This window comes from Neofelis nebulosa, chromosome 7, assembly GCF_028018385.1.
Source record: "Neofelis nebulosa isolate mNeoNeb1 chromosome 7, mNeoNeb1.pri, whole genome shotgun sequence".
Lineage (NCBI taxonomy): Eukaryota > Metazoa > Chordata > Mammalia > Carnivora > Felidae > Neofelis > Neofelis nebulosa.
Window position 1 is genome coordinate 118,464,565 of NC_080788.1, and position 18,452 is coordinate 118,483,016.

The 18,452-nt window shown below is 42.6% G+C and overlaps 1 protein-coding gene across 15 annotated transcripts in view; it reads left to right on the forward strand.

Annotated features, from left to right (window-relative positions):
• Window positions 1–18,452, forward strand: part of RGS6 (regulator of G protein signaling 6) — a 606,508-nt gene that overhangs the window by 207,455 nt on the left and 380,601 nt on the right. The window lies entirely within an intron of this gene.

Below are 18,452 nucleotides of genomic sequence, written 5' to 3' on the forward strand. Positions count from 1 at the left end.
ATTCGTGGACTGCAACCCACGTTGGTCTCTCGCTGCCATCAAATCGCATCCATGATGGGGTCGAATTCCGGGAGCCACCGACTGACCTTCATCATGGAACTGAGCCTGCACCTGACCAGGAGTCAGAGACGGTGAAGGAGGCATTCCAGAAAGGGCTGGACAGGTCCATTTGCTGACTCTTGACAACGAAGTGGCCAGCAGTAAATGAAGACACACAGAGTTGCGGAAGCACCTGACACCCTGCACCAGCCTTGCAGATGCAGAGAGACCACAGCTGTTCCTCCACTTCCTTCTTTCCGTCTCACCTGCATGCTTCCTGGTGTCCGTGCTAACCCAGAGGAGCGCAGGGGACGGAAGCGTGGGAAACAGAGTTCCAGCTTAGCTGGTTAGTGCTAAGATGTAAACCTACCACTCTTGGTCTGGCTAAGCCCATTTTTCACATGTGGCCCACCCAGACTGAAATAATCCCTGTTGGTTCACCATCTTATAGGGGCCACTATTTACCTCGTTTGCCCAGTTTGGGTGCTAGGTGCTTAGGTGCAAACATCAGTTCTCGATTGCCCGTTAAGGATCTTTTCACTCTTGAATTTGTAATGACATCCAAAAGATTATTTGAGAATAACCGAGTGTGGCACCCTATACTTGTATCTCCTGTGGAGATACATAAACATAAATGGATATGAATATTATGCACATATATAGGCTACGAATAATATACAGCTATTGATATAATATGGTCTAGCAATATCATGCACAGTCCTCATCAGTGAAACCCAGGAATGAGAGTAGCTTAGTAGGCTAACAAATATTGATTGAACACCTACTGTGTGTCAGGTAGTACTAAAGCCACAGAGGATACAGCAGTTAATGGACCAGTATCAGCCCTAAGGAGTTTACATTCCATTCCAGGGTGGCTCAGCCAAGACACTGTTGATGCTCCTGGCTGGATACTTCCTGGCTGCGGGGATTGTTCTGTGCATTGTAGAATGTCTAACAGCATTGCTGGCCTCTACCCACGGGATGCCAGTAGTCTTTCCTCACTCCTCTCCCAGTGGAGACAACCAAAAATGTCTTTAGACATTGCCAGTTGCCCCCTGGAGGGCAAAATCACCCCCAGTTGAGAGGTACCGTTTTAGACAGTAAGTCCCATTGACATACTTTCGGGCGCTAATAGGTGTCACTGAGGGGGCACACGACCATGTTCAGGGTAATTAAGAAAGGCCTCCTTGTGAAGGATTGGCATTTGAGATGCAGGTTGCTCTTCAGAGATTGGAGGTCAAAGTACTTGTAGCAGAAGGAAGAGCCAGCACCTAGGTCCTAGGTCAGAGCAAGCTTGGGATATTAGAAAGCAGAAATGCCAGGGACTTGGAGCATGTGCAACATGGGGAGAGGGTGGGGCCTCAACCTGGGTGGTTTTGTTACAGGAATCATGGCTTGGAGCCTGCGTTTAACCCTGGCTACTCTGGGAAGTCATGGGAGAGGTTTGATCGGGGGAGCGACAAGAATTATTCCTTAAAAGGACCATGCTGGCTGCTATCAGGTGGGTTGACAGATGCCTTACTGTCCTGCAATGCTGGGCACTCTGCTTCCTGTGCCCAGTGACCTGTGGGGATCCATAATAACCCTTACAGCTGCCTATTTCCATCTACCAGACTGATCAGCTAATGGTAGTTTTGGGTCTCTGTGTCTGACAGTGATTGAAATTGGATTTGAAAATGTGGCCACTTTCATCATTGACATTTCTAAAATGCTGGCTACTTCAGTTTTTGGCCCTTCCTGCAAGTGCCAGGCCCCATGCTCACCCCCCTTTTAAAAACATACCTTCTGTAGCCTTTGGAGAACATCAATTTCTCACTAAGGCTGTAGTGGAGGGAACTCCATAGATTTCGAGTTTGGGTGAAATATGAAAGTCTCCTGCCTGACTACTGCCCATGATACTAGTTTCATTTTGATCAGAAAGCCTTTAGGCTTAGGGCCATCTACTCCCCTCCCTTCCCACACATACCCCATGGCTTCACGAGGTTTTACTCTTTACTGGTTTCAGGCCCCCATTTATATTTGAATTACACAAGCATGAGCATTCACGCTCTTGACCCTTAGAGGAGGCATTCTGTTTTTCCTGGGAAAATGGTTTACTTTCATTTTGGACACCATTTGGAATATACTTGATTGTCTGAGTGGAGGCAGAAAAGTAGCCAGCAAGAAGAACCCAGCTAGAGGCAGTGGCGAGATACGGCCTCTGAAAGCCTGTGACAGTAGACCCAGGATTCAAAAACGTCTCCCTGTGGTCAGTCCAAGGTCAGTAGCTGCAGACACCACAATACCTAAGTTCTCGTGAGGCATTCGTTGTGTGACAAGCCAGCATGGCAATGATTTCCTAATAAAGACTATGAGACCTCAAGACAAAGTTAATTTCTTTTTAGCATAGCCTACTAAGCAATGCAGGAAAATGTTTTACTTTTTAGTTACTCTTTAATTTAAAATGATTTTAAAAATGGAATGGTTTTGGCACTTAAAGAGTTACTTGGGGAAAAAATTGATCCTCCAGAATGTTTCTCTACAGCTTACTTCTTTTCCAGATTTTCTTATTTGGCATAGATTTCAGTGGAATCTTCCAAAAGTCATTAATCCATTCTCTTGCTTCAGTGCATGTTTTCTTGATGGATATTATCTATTTTTCTGTTATGTTGTAAGGTTTCCAGGACACATAAAAGTTGGAGGATATATGGTCGATGCAAACTAATTCTAAAGAGTAATGAGATTGATTTCAAGAGGTACTTTAAAGAATACAAATGCCTTTCTTTCAGTTTTCCTGAGTGGATGTAAAAAGGAAGGGAAGGAACAGCATCTGAAGCTAAGGAAGGAAACATTTGAGGTGAAGAATCACTAACTAGGAGTCAGACGGAGCTTTTTAACACCGTGCCAGATAGCAGTTGCCTTAGACCATGGGCAAAAACGAGCACTGCAGGCACTTAAGAAGCATTTTTTCCCCCTGGTAGATATTATTGGGCTTTGACAGGAAATCACACCCCGGTTGTCCTGAAAGAAAATCAGCAGTAGTTTTCTATGGGCCATTTGTACCAGTGGTAGTTTTGTGGGAGGCAAGATTTACAAAATTGACCATGCATTTGAAAGGTCATTGAGCAAAAGGCAAGCGTGTGAGTGCAGGTTCCACGGACGTTCTTTAGGTTTTGCTCTTTCTGTGAACAGCCTGCATTTTCACTTTAGGAAAATAACAGTCATACACATACTCACAAATCACATTCAGCCAGTATTGATTTTAGCATTGTATGAAAAAGGACTATTCTTGATGCTGTATGTGAATCACAGGAGAGAGGGAAAGGGGGAGACTGACTGTCTCTGGCTCTTGCAATTTAGAAGTGAGCGTATAGGTCCATGCACATGTAGCTATGATACTACATGCCCGGATAACACGTGTGTTCTCGTGGACCTGGGAAAATATCCCAGGTTGGTAGAAGAGTGTAGATTTCAATGGGACCTTGGCAGGTGGGGTCAATAAGAATATTCCGGTGGAAGAGATAGCTAGGGTAAGGCACAGAGCTGGGTGTTGCCAGCTTTGTTTTGTGAGGACAATAGATTCCTGTGATTCCAGCAGTGAGGAAAGCAGAAGTATTGGAAATGGTCTTTCAGAAAGATCCAAACTGACTTCGAGAGCAATTGTAAAGGTCTTGCTGATGAATTTATATTGTATTTTCCATGCAATGCAGGATCCGTTAGAAGAATTTGAATAGGAGATTATCATGGAGCATTTAGAAGACATAATTTAAGTATAAACTATGACATATTTTCCTTGAAACCGTTAAAGAACCATAGATTCTTAGAGCTAGAAGGGACATTAGTAGGTACCTCATGAGGTGGTTTTCAGATACGGTTGGCAACCCTTCCTTCACATGACATCTTAGCAAATGCCTCATCTACAAGAAGAATGAAGAGCAGCTCTGGTGGAAACATTATGGGAAGAGTCCTACATTTGCTCGTTTCTCCTCCCTTTGCCCCTCCGGCAATCCCCAAGCTACCTGCAGAGAAAGCTCACAATCGTGCCATTTTAAAGATGAAGTTCCTCAAGAGAAATGACAACATGTTTACAAAAAGATGTGTATGGCAATGTTACTAGCAGCTTTATTTATAATAGCTGAAAACTCGACCGAACCCAAATATCTATCAATGGAAGCATAGATAAACAAACTGTGGGGTCCTCACACAGTGGGTAATACTATGCCATAGAGAAAGGAGCGCCCTCCAGACACGCATAACAACATGGATGAATTTCAGAAACATTAAGTGAGAGAACCATGCGTGACATCAAAGAATACACATTCTCTGATTCCATTTATGTGACATCCAAGACCTCTTAAAAAGAACGTATGGGGAAAGAAACTCGAAAGTGGTTGCCTGGGCAGCAGGGAGGAGGGCAGACTCGAAAGGGGTACAAGGGAGCCTTCTGCCGGGTTGGAAATGTTCTGTATCTTGTTTTGTGTGGTGATTACATCTGTCTGTTCAGTTGTCAAGACTCATCAAACGAAACACCGAAGATGTACACATTCTCCCACATACGTTATACTTTAACTTACAGAAGCTGAGTTACCAACGTCCTTAGACAGAAAGTTGCCCAGTTCCCATAGCCAGTTATGAGGAAGACTGGGGACTGGATATTAGGTTTTCTGGATTCCTGGTCCGGTACTTGTCGTCATATCTTCTCCCTCAGACTCATGCATCCCCTTGACCAACACAGCATCAACGCTGACTCACTACGACCCGAAACTACCCCCACTAGCTCAAAAACTTCACTTCTGCTGAGAAATATTAACTTGTAGAGAATAAATCTACAGTGCTGTAGAGCTTCTGAATCAGCTTCTAAAATCTTCCTACAGTGATGGGGCGCCTGGGTAGCTCAGTCGGTTGAGCGTCCGACTTCGGCTCAGGTCACGGGCTCAACAGTTCGTGGGTTCGAGCCCCAAGTCGGGCCCTGCGCCAATGGCGCAGAGCCTGGGGCCTGTTTCACATTCTGTGTCTCCCTCTCTCTGCCCCTTCCCCGCTCGTGTTCTGTCTCTCAAAAATGAATAAACGTTAAAAAAATTTTTTTTTTTAATTTTCCTACAGGGAGGCCAAAACTGGCAAACACAGCCGCACTTTTCACACACTATGCTTCGTGTATTTGTATTGCCGACTCATTGAGAAACAGTGCTCTATTCCATAGCCATGGGGGCCTTGTGTGACTTAGCCATGTTAATGCTAGATGGAAATACGGCAAGGGAGAAGACACTGGTGGCTTCCGTTGTAAACCTGTGAACACTCACTGGTGGAATGTCAGCTCTCGAGATACACCTGTTGTTGCATAGCCTAGAGGCTCACCTGCACAGATGAGTTGAATTGTAGCTCAACTCCATTTAGTGGTCACCAGTGGAGTGCCACACGCTACTATGTTGTTTGGCCTGTATGTTAAGAGTATCATTCCAGGAGAAGGGGGGAGGTAGTGGGAGTTCATAACCTTCTTGCTCATGGAAGCACTGGACGGCAGAGCAGCACCCTTGACTTAATGACTGATCTACAGGAGGGTCTAGCTCTTTTATCCTCCTGCGGCTTTTGCTCATAGTCTCTCTGCCTGGAGTGTGCTGGGGGTGCGTTGCCCATCCGAAGGGTCACATGTATGCCTGTATTCCTCAGTCTATGGAGAACGTTTCAAGGACTGGGACTGTGTCTTTGTCTTTGTCTTTGTGTTCCCAGTACCCACAACAGTGCCTCAATCTGGAAAGATGGATCTTAACTGGGAGCTATTTTGCCCCCGTTGCTCCAGGGAACATTTTGCAATGTCTGGACCTGTTTTTCAATGCCGGAACCTAGGGGCAGGGGGTACCTAGCATTTAGTGGGTAGAAGCCAAGGGTGCTGCTAATCATTCTATAGTGCACAGGACAGCTCTCCACAATAAAAAAGGTACCCAGCCCCAAATGGCAAGGGTGCCAAGGTTGAGAAATCCTAACCTAGAATATACTTTATTGTAATAAGAGGTCAACAACATCATGAAATTGCTCACTCGGGGTCGGGGCCAATACGTTCCAATGTTATGATGAGTCTCTCGGCTTCTGTTACCACTCTTGATTCTCTGGGCATTGAAGTCCAGCTGCTTAATTGGAGGGGCAGAGATGTCTGACTGAGTCAGGTAGCCATCAGCCAAATTGGAATCACCTCTGGCTGAGTTTGAATCCGTCTGTCTTTTAAGCCAGTGTTGCCTGAACTTAGCTTTGGGTGTCTCATCCCTTAATCCGTAGCCAGGACAACAGGGGTCCTTGGCACAGATCTGCCTGCTTTGCTTAAAAGAGGTCTATGGGGGTGGGAAATGAACTCAGATTAAATTTACTCACCCAAGGCCACACAACAAGTATGTTTTGGAGCCACATTCAAATCCAGGATGTTTCCTTTCTAGTTTTCTTGGACTTGATTAAATGTTCCTGCCTTTCCCTGGTAAAATTGATTTCCCCTTGTCACCAATTCTCTAGGAATCTTGGTCCAGGGCTTCGGCTCTTCAATCAGTACAGGGACATCACTCTGTTTGTGATGAATCATAGTTTCACCTTCTGTCCTAAAACTGAGTTAGGCCAGCACTCCAGGTTCTACTTTCTTTATGTTCATTCTGTACACTTCACAAGAATCTTTCTTTGGTTTATGGTAAAAATTGAAATGTAGAAAAAAATGGACTGAAATGAAAGACCAAACATTTTCAGTTAGGTTACTAATTAACTCTGTGACCGAGGGCAAGCCACTTATAAATCAGTCATCTTTAAAATGCTAAGACTCATTCTAGATCTCAAAACTTATGATCATGTGTGGAGTAAGGGGAACCCTCTTGCACTGTTGGTGGGAATGCAAACTGGTCCAGCTACTCTGGAGAATAGTGTGGAAGGTCCTCAGAAAGTTAAAAATAAAAACCCAATGAGCCAGCAATTGCACTGCTAGGTATTTACCCAAAGGATATAGAACTACAGATTCAAAGGGGTATATGCACCCCAATATTTATAGCAGCGTTGTCAACAATAGCCAAACTGTGGAGAGAGCTCAAATATCTACTATTGATGAATAAAGAAAGTGTGGGGTATGTATGTATGTGTATGTATGTATGTATATAAAAATATTATTCAGCTGTTGAAAAGAATGAAATCTTGCCATTTGCAATGACATGGTTGGAACTAGAATGTATTATGCTAAGCTAAATAAGTTAGTCAGAGAAAGACAAATACCATATGATTTCACTCATATGTGGAATTTAAGAAACAAAACAGATGAACATACGGAGAGGGAAACAAACCACAAGAGACTGTTAACCATAGAGAATAAAATGAAGATTGATGGAAGAAGGTGAGTGGGGGATGGGCTAGATGGGTGATCGTTATCAAGGGGGGCACTTGTTGGGATGAGCACTGGGTGTTGTATGTAAGTGATGAATCACTAAATTCTACTCCTGAAATCAATATTGCACTGTATATTACCTAACTAGAAATTAAGTAAAAATTTGAAAAGAAAAAAAATTATGATCATAGGGTTGGGGTTCTTTTTTACTATAACATATCTATTTTTCTTGGCTTAAACCTGCAGTACTCAACAGCTTATCATGTAGGAAAGAACTGATCTAAAGTAAGAGAGGCAAGATTTGATTTTTCCTTAATTTTAAATTTTATTTAAATCCAATTTAGTTAACATATAGTATAATAATAATTTGAGGAGTAGAATTCAGTGATTCATCACTTACATAGAACACCTGGCGCTCATCCCAGCAAGTGCCCTCCTTAATGCCCATCTCCCATCCAGACCATCCCCCCACCCAACACCCCTCCAGCAACCCTCAGTTTGCTCTCTATATTTAAGAGTCTCTTATGGTTTGCCTCCCTCTCTCTTTTTATCTTATTTGATGTAATTGGTAGATATTGTGAAAAATGGTTTTAAATTCTGAGTGTGGATTGAAATGCTTCTTGTTTCCCTAAGAGGACTCAGTTTCTCAGATAGTCTCTGCCTCAATTTCCGCATGTTTTATTTCAATGCGTGGACTAAACACAGAGTGTAGTCATACATGACGTGATCATAATGCAAGTCATAGCCGGTACTTGGGAAACCTGTGGCCAAAAGCAAACTTAGAATCAGGTATATTAGGAGCCACCTTCTGTTTCTGTGATGAGAAAGTATTTGTCATGCTCAAAAGCTAATAAGAGGGTTCCCCAAAATAACAGACCCAACATTGAATTTTAAACAGTGCGATTTTCAAAAATTTGACCTGTACAAAATCTTTCACAAAACACCTTATGTAGAACAAGGATGGTGCATGTTTAGTGAGAAATAATATTCCTCTAAACTTGGAAAAACGTTCTGAAGCTTCAGATGAAAAACACGGAAATGCCCCCTCTTCTTGACTCTGTAACAAACGTCCCTGGTCCCTGGTCTACTCGAGGACTGACTTTATCCCCAACTGACTAGAGCTGGATTACTCTGGATAATGACTGAAATGATCCCAAAATACCAATAAGTAACAGAATATACAGAGACACAGTATATAGTAACCACTTAAAACTTCCCTTTAAACTACTGACGGAAACACTAATTAAGATCTGAAATGGAAGCAAAGTAACACAATCTTTGTCGTGTCCTGCAGCATGAGTGTGGAACTAGGTTCTTTCACCTACTACGGTATCATCACAAAACAAGCATTTAATGTCTTTGCTGCTACAGTCTCCTTTGCTTTATTATGCTGTTTATTTCATGGGAAGTCTCAATATTAGTTATAAAAATGTCTCTGTGTCTGCAGCTGCATTTTTCATCTCATAAACTCGCAGGGATCTCATCAATTCAACGTGCTTTGTAAGGTTTGCCACAAACCACTACAGGCAAGGAGAGGCTTAATCAAAGTTTCTTCTTCATAATGAACGTGACACACAGAAAAAGCATAGCAACGAACGAGCCTGTGATTGTAGGTAAAGACTCATTATATGAAAATCTATATTTAAATTAAGAGCTTGGCAATAGGATTCTTCAGTGTACAAGAAAAATCACCATAGGATGCCTACAAATAGTGTATCCTAGGCATTTGAATAGAATTTAATCTATAAACAGTTTACCCTAGGTTTTAAGCAATTCATTGCTGGGGGAAAAACAAACCTGGGTTCTTTAAAATAGCAAAGTATTTGCAGTAACTGAACATTATTATAGCTGCAGAAATCCAAAGATAATTTTCTTTTGTATAATTTTTGAATTATAAATTGTTTATCTTTCCTTAATAACTTTTACTATAGACAGAGCTCATTTTTTTTTTTTTTTGTTCTGTTTACATAAAAGTGTCTGGAATGATTCAGTGACACAGATGTTGGAAATTAAGGACTCAATTCAGACTGAAGCTTCTTATCCTCACCTGCCCCCCATGCTTTTATCCAGCACTAATTAATGTAAAGGCCAAAAGTCAGACAAAATGATGTGAAAAGGGAAGGTGGCAGCACTGGGGACCAGAATGAGGCCGTTGTATATAATGGAGAGACACCAGTTGACATTTTTCATGATAATCATTTTAAAGGGTTCTCTTTTGCTAGTCAACAAATATAAAATATGTGAACCTCCTCCAGTTGTAATAGACTTTACAGTTTGTAAATAGAGTTAGAAAGAGTTTGTAACAGAGTTACAACAGTTTGTAATAGAGTTAGAGTTCCACCTTTTCTTTCCAAATAGCCGGAGAGGACAGTCTTTGCTGGCGGCCCGAAGCCCAGTCACTCATAACACCCGGGGAAGGCTAGCAATGCCTGGATTCGAAGGGCGGCATCAAAAAGGAGATTGTACCACCCTCCAGGTGCTGAACAGAGCTCTCCTAGACTGTGGTAACCTGCTGGCAGGGTGATGACTGTGTACTTTATGCCAGCTCAGTTGTGCCATAAAAATGCTAAATCACAGGTTTTATGCAGTAGATTTGGGTTGGCAGAATTGCAAAGGTGAGTGCCAAGCCTGTGCCGATTGCCTCCTTTCCTCTCCCAGCTGCTCAGGTCCCCTTCCATCCCCCTTCCAAGTACAATAGACAGTTTTCCAAAGAAGACATCCAGATGGCTTACAGACACATGACAAGATGCTCAACATCACTCATCGTCAGGGAAATGCAAATCAAAACCACAATGAGATACCACCTCACGCCTTTCAGAGTGGCTAACGTTTACAACACAAGAAACAACAGGTGTTGGTGAGGATGAGGAGAAAGGGGAACCCTCTTGCACTGTTGGTGGGAATGCAAACCAGTGCAGCCACTCTGGAGAATAGCATGGTAGTTCCTCAGAACGCTCAAAATAGAACTACCCTATGACCCAGCAATTACACTACTAGGTATTTACCCAAAGGATACAAAAATATAGCTTCAAAGGGGTACGTGCACCCCAATGTTTATAGCAGCATTATCACTACTAGCACACTATGGTGAGAACCCAAATGTCCACTGACTGATGAATGGATAAAGAAGGTGTGATGCACACACGCACACACACACACAATGGAATCTTACTCAACCATCGGAAAAGAATGAAATCTTGCCATTTGCAATGACATGGATGGAGCTAGAATGTATTAAACTAAGCGAAATAAGTCAATCAGAGAAGGACACATACTATGTGATTTTGTTCCACAAGAGACTCTTAACGGTAGAGAAAAAACCGTGGGTTGATGGAAGGAGGTGGGCACCCCGGAGGGCACTTGTTGGGATGAGCACTGGGTGTCGTATGTAAATGATGAATCGCTGAATTCTACTCCTGAAACCCGTGTATGTTAATTAAAATTTAAACTAAAAAATATAATAGCTAATCTTCTGCCCAGTAAGTATAGTGAACAAATGAGATCCAGAGACGTCTGATACACTTTTTGGAGAAGTTTGGGGTGAGACTCTTTCTTTTAGCTTCCCCTTCAGAGAGAAGTCCTCATTTTCCTCACATGTTCATTCGTCTGCAGTTAGTAGAGATTTGTGGCCGGTGTGCCAGAGAGGGGTTGCCTTGGTGGGGTTGGCTGACCTCCTAGCCGGGATCGCCGTGCAGTGAAGTGGCCAGCCTCTGGCAGCCTGTCAGGTGAGGGAGAAGGCCGCTGTGTGGTCGCGTGGATCGTAGGCACACGGGCACATTCCCGTCTCCAGGCGCTGGATCCAGAGCACAGAAGCTATGCAATCAGATGCTCCGTGTCCGGTCATAGCTGTCTTGTGCCTTCGCCATCTTGGGGGGGGGCTCCCCCTGCTCACATAGTGTTGACGGTGATGGCTTTGCGTCCTGCTGGTTAGTCCTTGGGCATTGAGAGCTTTTTTGTCTCCTTGTGCATTTGCTCAGGTGATACCTTTGAATGCATTCAGGCCTTTTGGGTGGACGTAATTTAGGTGATTCTTCCTAAGAAAATAGAAGGAGCTGGGTTCTCCGTTTTGCACGTGGTGATCTTTAAATCGTTGGCAGCGTTGGAAGCGGCTGACTCTATGTAGCCAATTCTGTGAGGCTGTCTTGATTAGGAGGACATTTGACTTGGATGGGCTAATGGGGCTGAATCAATAAGGAAAACACAGTTTCTGCTTGCCTGCCTTTTAAATGACTAAGAAATGCACGTAACGATTCCCCCCATTACTCCATTTAAGCCCCCACTTCTGACGCCACACCACATTTTTTTCTCATCCTGTCTCTCAGCGTTAGCCCATCCCACAGTGAGTGGGTAGAGGGGAGTCATGAGGTAGGAGGTGCATACGTGGATTATGCATTACTTAGGAGAGAAAAAGCTGATGCTTGCTTTTTTTTTTTTTTTAACTTTTATTAAAAAGTTCCCAAGTCAACAGAACAGTGTTAAAATTGTCTTATCAGAATGCCCTATTCTTTTGCATTTTCCTAGTTAAGGAGACTGCCATGAACTCTGGGGCCTGCCTAGGTGAGGGTCTTGAAAATATGATTAAAGGTTAAATATTTGTTTATTGTTTTTGAGAGAGAGAGAGAGACAGAGAGAGAGCGAGTGGAGGAGGAGCAGAGAGAGTGAGACAGAATTCTAAGCAGCCTCCAAGCTGTCAGGGCAGAGCCGTACGTGGGGGCTCGAACCCACAAACCCTAAGATCATGACCTGAGCCAAAACCAAGAGTTGGATGCTTAACCGACTGAGCCACCAAGGCACCCCGAAAGTGTGATTAAAGATTAAAGTGATTATAGTGAAAGTAATAAAAACAGGAAAAAAAAATACCTTGGATATAAACCTATTAAGCCACCTTTAGAAAGGTGAATGAAAATGACAGTATTACAAAAAAATGTTAGAATTGTTGGCTTTACTTTGAAATTAGTATGTAAAGGAACATTTTATTTATTACACTAATGCTTCATCTTTAATTTTTAAAATTATGAGATTTATATCCTCTAAGTACAGCCTGAGTACATTTTAATATTTAGTTGTTAAGTTTTTTCTTGAACTGTGATTTAAAAACAAGTCATGGGGTGCTTGGGATTTCTCTCTCCCTCTCTGTCTGTCCCTTCCCTGCCCATGTTCTCTCGCTCGCTTGCTCCCTCTCAAAATAAATAAGTAAACTTTAAAAAAATAATAAAAACAAGTCATAATTCTTAAACTGGGTTTCATTATTTTGGGAACCAACAGTGTTTTCTAGTAGAACATATTAAAGGTTTAAAAATGTAAGGTAATGAAAAAAGAGTATTCATGTCAAAATTTTCGCCGAGTTCCAGCATAGGACATAATTGGCCATAACTGTAAAAAATGTTTAAATTTTGAGGTTATTGTAGAGTCACATGCAGTTGTGAAAAATAATACAAAGAGATCCTGTATTTCTCTTTCCCTTGTTCTTCCTCCCCACCCTCCGGTAACATCTTATAAAACTATAGCATGATATCGCAACCAGGTTATTGACATTAATACAGAACAGTTCCATTTTTTATGTGTTTGTTTATTTTTGAGAGGGGGGAGGGGCAGAGAAAGAGAAGGAGGGAGACAGAGGATCTGAAGCGGGCTCTGTGCTGACAGCGAGAGCTGGATGCGGCCTCAAACTCACGAACCATGAGATCAGGACCCGAGCTGAAGTTGGACGCTTAACCGACTGAGCCACCCAGGCGCCCCTATAACAATTCCATTGAAACAAGCCTCCTGTGAGCTGCCCTTCTATAGCTCTCTCCCTTTGTTGGGAACAACCTAGTTCTTCCCTACTGTTTCTTCCTTGTGAGTCTTCTTTACTCCTCGCACAGAACACTTCACTCCTGACACTTCTGGTCATCAGATGTGTGAAAGTTTCCCCCACACTGGGCAATTCTATAATGCAACTCCTATATCCTATAATTCAACTCCTCCTGGCACTATCTACATGAAGACAGCATCAGATTCCACAGATTAAGAGTTCAGTTCTACAAGACTGTGCCCTACCCTCCAGTTCAGAGGCCAGTCGCAAGTCCTAGGCTGTTACTTGTGCTTCTGACCAACCAGCTACGGGTGACAGGTTCCGGTGACCTCCTCAGGTTTGATTAACTTGCTAGAGAGGCTCACAGAACTCAGGGAAAAACACTTACCTTTACCAGTTTATTAAAAAATACAATAAAGGATATGAATCAATAGCCAGATGAAGAGATACATAGGGCAAAGTCCCAAACAAAGGTGCTTCTGTCTTCATGGAGCTTGGGGCCTTTCTCCTGACCTCTAACAACTACTAATCTATTCTCTGTTTCTAGAAGTTGTCATTTCAAGAATGAAATCGTGTAGTATGTAATCTTGTAGGGTAGTCTTTTTTTTTCCCTGAGCACAGTTGCCTCATGATTCATCGGAGTTGCATGGATCAATCATTCATTTCTTGTTTATCTCTGAGCTGTATTCCATGGTGTGGTTGTATCACAGCTATTTAACCATTTATCTACTGAAGGACATCTGGGCTATTTCCAGCTTTTGCCTATTATACAAAAGCAAGCAGGACTTTTTTTTTTTTTAATTTTTTTTTAATGTTTATTTATTTTTGAGACAGAGAGAGACAGAGCATGAACGGGGGAGGGTCAGAGAGAGGGAGACACAGAATCTGAAACAGGCTCCAGGCTCTGAGCTGTCAGCACAGAGCCCGACGCGGGGCTCGAACTCATGGACCGCGAGATCATGACCTGAGCCGAAGTTGGCCGCCCAACCGACTGAGCCACCCAGGCGCCCCAAGCAGGACTTTTAAAAAACATACTTCTAGCGATGTTTATGACTCCATCTTATTACAGAGTATTTATTGGGCTGAGGAGAGTAAGATTAAAGGCTTAGAGTCAATTAGGACTAAAACAAATGTTATGAACTATGACAGTCTAGCTCAAAGTAGTTTGATTTCATTAATGTAGTTAAAAAAAATTTTTTTTAAGTTTATTTATTTTTGAGACATAGTACAAGTGGGGGAGGGGCAGAGAGAGAGGGAGACACAGAATCTGAAGCAGGCTCCAGGCTCTGAGCTGTCAACACAGAGCCCAACGCAGGGCCTGAACTCACAAACCGCAAGATCATGACCAGAGCCGAAGTCGGACGCTTAACTGACTGAGCCACCCAGGCACTCCTAATGTAGTTTATTTTTGATATTCAGTCAAGCTCAACTTTAGTATTGGCCAAGGTCCGTCAAGAGAATTTAGTTATAGTTATGTTGTTTAGTATAGTTACGTTGTGCACATGTTTTCAATCCGAATGATTGCTCAGAACACACTATAAACAATTTACTTTTGTTAAGTGTTGCTCACATATCTCATTGTGTTTCTGGCGATGTGATAGCACATGATTGGGTTTCTTTTTTGCTGCCAACCCCAATTGTTGGATGTTTAAAAAACACTAACCACCCTTATATGCTTGGAGGTCTCTGATGAAAAGGCTTAATTAAATAAACATTCCATAATGAACAGAAGTGCCAGCACAGGCACAGTCTGTGAAATGTACAGCATATTGCATATTGACGGCCAGCCGGTTATCAGTTGAGGGACACTCAGAAACATGTGGTTATATTGGTAGGAACTGGAAGGATCCAGTCTGCTTCCCCTTGGATCCCACAGAGTATATGTGTACGTGTGTTCATGCTCCATGTTAGCCCTGACAGGGACAGGGAAACAGAATAACTGGCATCTTATCTGCCCAGCAGGTGCTTCTGGCAATGGTCATTTGTGATGTTTTTAATATAATTCACAAAATTTCTCTAGGAAAAACACGTTGGAACGGACAATAAAATGTCATCTGCTTCATAACTTTTTCCTAAAAGGCTTGGAGTTTTAAACAAGCTTTCTGCTTTGATCTCATAACAGTCTCTTGGAAATATTGTTAGTCCTCTTTGGGCCATATTTTACAATTGGAGAAACTGAAATAGAGAGACCAGATTGGTCTAGGAAGACTTTGTGGAGATAGGAAAGTGAGTTGACTCTTGCTTGCCCTAGAAAATGGAGAATTTAAAGAAGGAAATAGTCCTGGAGGATAAAAGTTGACAGCTTTGTTGGGGTGCCTGGGTGGCTCAGTGGGTTAAGCATCCAACCTTTGATTTCGACTCAGGTCATGGTCTCAAGGTTCATGAGATCGGGCCCCACGTCAGGCTCTGTGCTAACAGTGTGGAGCCTGCTTAGGATTCTCTCTCTCCCTCCCAATAAAGTTGACAGCTTTGTTAAAGAAAAAAGTGAATGAATTGATGAGGCCGGAAGCTCTTTAAAGGCAAGAATTCCCTTTCATCTGTATTCCCAGTACCTAGTTGGAGTCCAGCCCAATGGAAGCGTTCAATAAATATTTGTTTAACACATAAATAAACGTATGGATGACCAAACTACAATTTCTGATGTTGCCATTAAAGACACTTTTCTCAGACGGTTCCTACCCACCTTATCCTGATGGTGGTGTTTAAATCAAGTATCTATGGCTGCATAACAAACTTATCCAAAACTTAGTGGCTTATGAAAGTAGTTCTGGGGATTCACTGGATGCACCTGGACAGTTCCTCTGGTTGTCCTTGACATTTCTCTTGCAGTTGGATAGCAGCTGGGATGGAGTTTCTGGAATTTCCACTTGGCTACAGGGATGTTAGGCCCCCTTTCTCTCCAGGTGGTCTCAGGGCCTTTCCTCTTTCTATGGCCTTTCCAGCAAAGTATCTGAACATCTAACTTGGTGGCCCAGGGCTCTCAGAAAGTCCAAGGTGGAAGCTTTCAGGTTTTTCAAAGGCTCAGGCCTGGAAACGTCAATAAGCCACTTCCTCTGCCTTCTTTTAGTTAAACAGTCATGGGAGCCAGCTCAGATTTAAAAGGAGGGGTAATAAATCCCACCTTTTGATGGGGCTCCACTGTGGTTTTCCATCAAGTCTCCAACACTGGATGTTTTACAACATGGTTTCCATCCAGTCATCCAACACTGGATGTTTTACAATTCACTCAATTCTGACACTAACCACCTAGAGTTAGCACAGACCCCGCAGGTTAAGGGCTCAGTCCCACAAAAGTGCCTCCTACTTCAGATACCGGCCACAAGTGAGGGTATTCCCAAGTCATCCACATTTCTGTCCAGCCAATTGTAAATTAGGAGGTTCCCCCAACTCTACCTCAGGTTTAGTTATTCACTCAGAAAACTCAGGAAAATGCTATATTTAAGATGACACTTTGTTATAAAGGACACAAATGAACAACCAGATGAAGTGGGGCATGGGGGGTGGGGGCGGTGCAGAAGGATCCTGAGTGCAGGAGCCTCTGTCCCCTTGGAGTTAGGGTATACCACCCCCCAGGTACATCAATATGCTCACCGATCAGGAAGCTCCCCAAACCCCATTGTTCAAGAGTGTTTATGGAGGTTGTGTTGACTAGTAATGGTTCATTAAATCATTGGTCGTTGGTGGTTGAACTCCATCCCCTCCCCCTCCCCAGAGGTAGGGGGAGGGGGTTGAAAGTTCTAGCCCTGTACTGCTGTGTGTGGCCAACCCCTCTTTTGAAACTATCTAAGGGACCACCTTGAGTTACCATGACAGCATAAACTCAGGTATAGTCCAGAGGGATTCATTATGAATAACAAAAAAGCACTCCTATTATTCAGGAAATTTCAAGGGTTTTTAAAACTCTGTGGCAGGAACCAGAAATGGGGACAAAGGCAACATATATTTTTTATTGTATTACAGGGGTAATGACAAAGGATTTGTGGCTACCTTTAGTTCACCATGCTGGTCCTCCACAGACTCAAGCTGGCCTATCACTTTACCCAAAATAGATGGAATTTTAAGAGTGACTGTTTTCCTGTCATGTACTTTGTTAAATAATAAAAATTCAACCCATACATTTTACAGATCTAAGTGACTTTGATAAGCATGATTCACAAATCGGGCAGCATCCCATCTAGCAAGTAGAGGAAAGCCCCAAGGAGTTGTATAAAATTTATAGGAAGGAGGGTGGGACGGTAAGTTCTTAGCAAAATAAAAGATTGTTTCAGGCAGGGCCACCTTCCCTGAGGGGAAAGGGCAGGGGTATTATTAGGTGGATTATTTAATCTCCTTTTGGAGGGGGATAGAGAAAGCCCACATGATAGATTCCTCACTGATGCTGATCAGAAAATTCCTGACTGACCAGTAAAAACTACATTTCTGCAGAAGGTTGAAATGGCAGTTAGATTAGGTATTGAGTCCTGGTTTGGTGACCTGGCCTATGTGATGCCATTTTGGGCCTGTGGTTTTCTTTTTAACAATTCCTTTCTTTTCATCAGACTCCCAGCTTAACTGAGAGATGTGATCAAAATTTAAGACATTAGCTCCACTCTCAGCTACTGTTGAGAAGTTCTCATAGTTTTTGTTGTTCTTTGGGATCCAGAGGTCATGATATTTTTGCTTAACTTCTGGGATCTTCATAGGTCATGGCTTTGGGTTCACATTCTTTAAGTTGGTAATTTTTCTTGTTCCTTTTTTGACATTCCGTTCTTAGGGAGATCATTTGCTTGGTGGTTCGTGGCTACAAACATGCATTTAAATGTTTTGAGAGAATACAATGTACCAGGGAGATTATTATGAATACTAAAAGCAAGATAATTCCCAGTGTTTGGAGTGCACTTCAGAGCCATGGTCTCCAAGACCCAAACCAATCAAAGAAAGACCCTGTTGAAGGAATTACCCTTTCAGCCTAACTGAAAGGGTTGCTCCATGACTTTATATAACTTAGTTTCACCTTCCCCAGATGTGTTGATCCAGGTATAGCAGGTGGTATTAACTACAGTACAGACACCTCCTTGCTCAGCTAAAAGATACTCAAGGGCTCTCCTATTATCAAGAACAATTTTTGCCAGAGAGTCTAAGGATCTTTGTTGGGTTACTATTTCTTTAGCAGTGGATTCTGCAACAATTTCAGGAATTAAGGAGAAATTCCTCATCAGGCCTTATTTACATTTATTCCAAAACAAAGAAATAGAGACCTATCAAAAGGAGTGAATCCTGAATCATGAAAGCCTCCTGGTAGGTACTTTCTTTCTT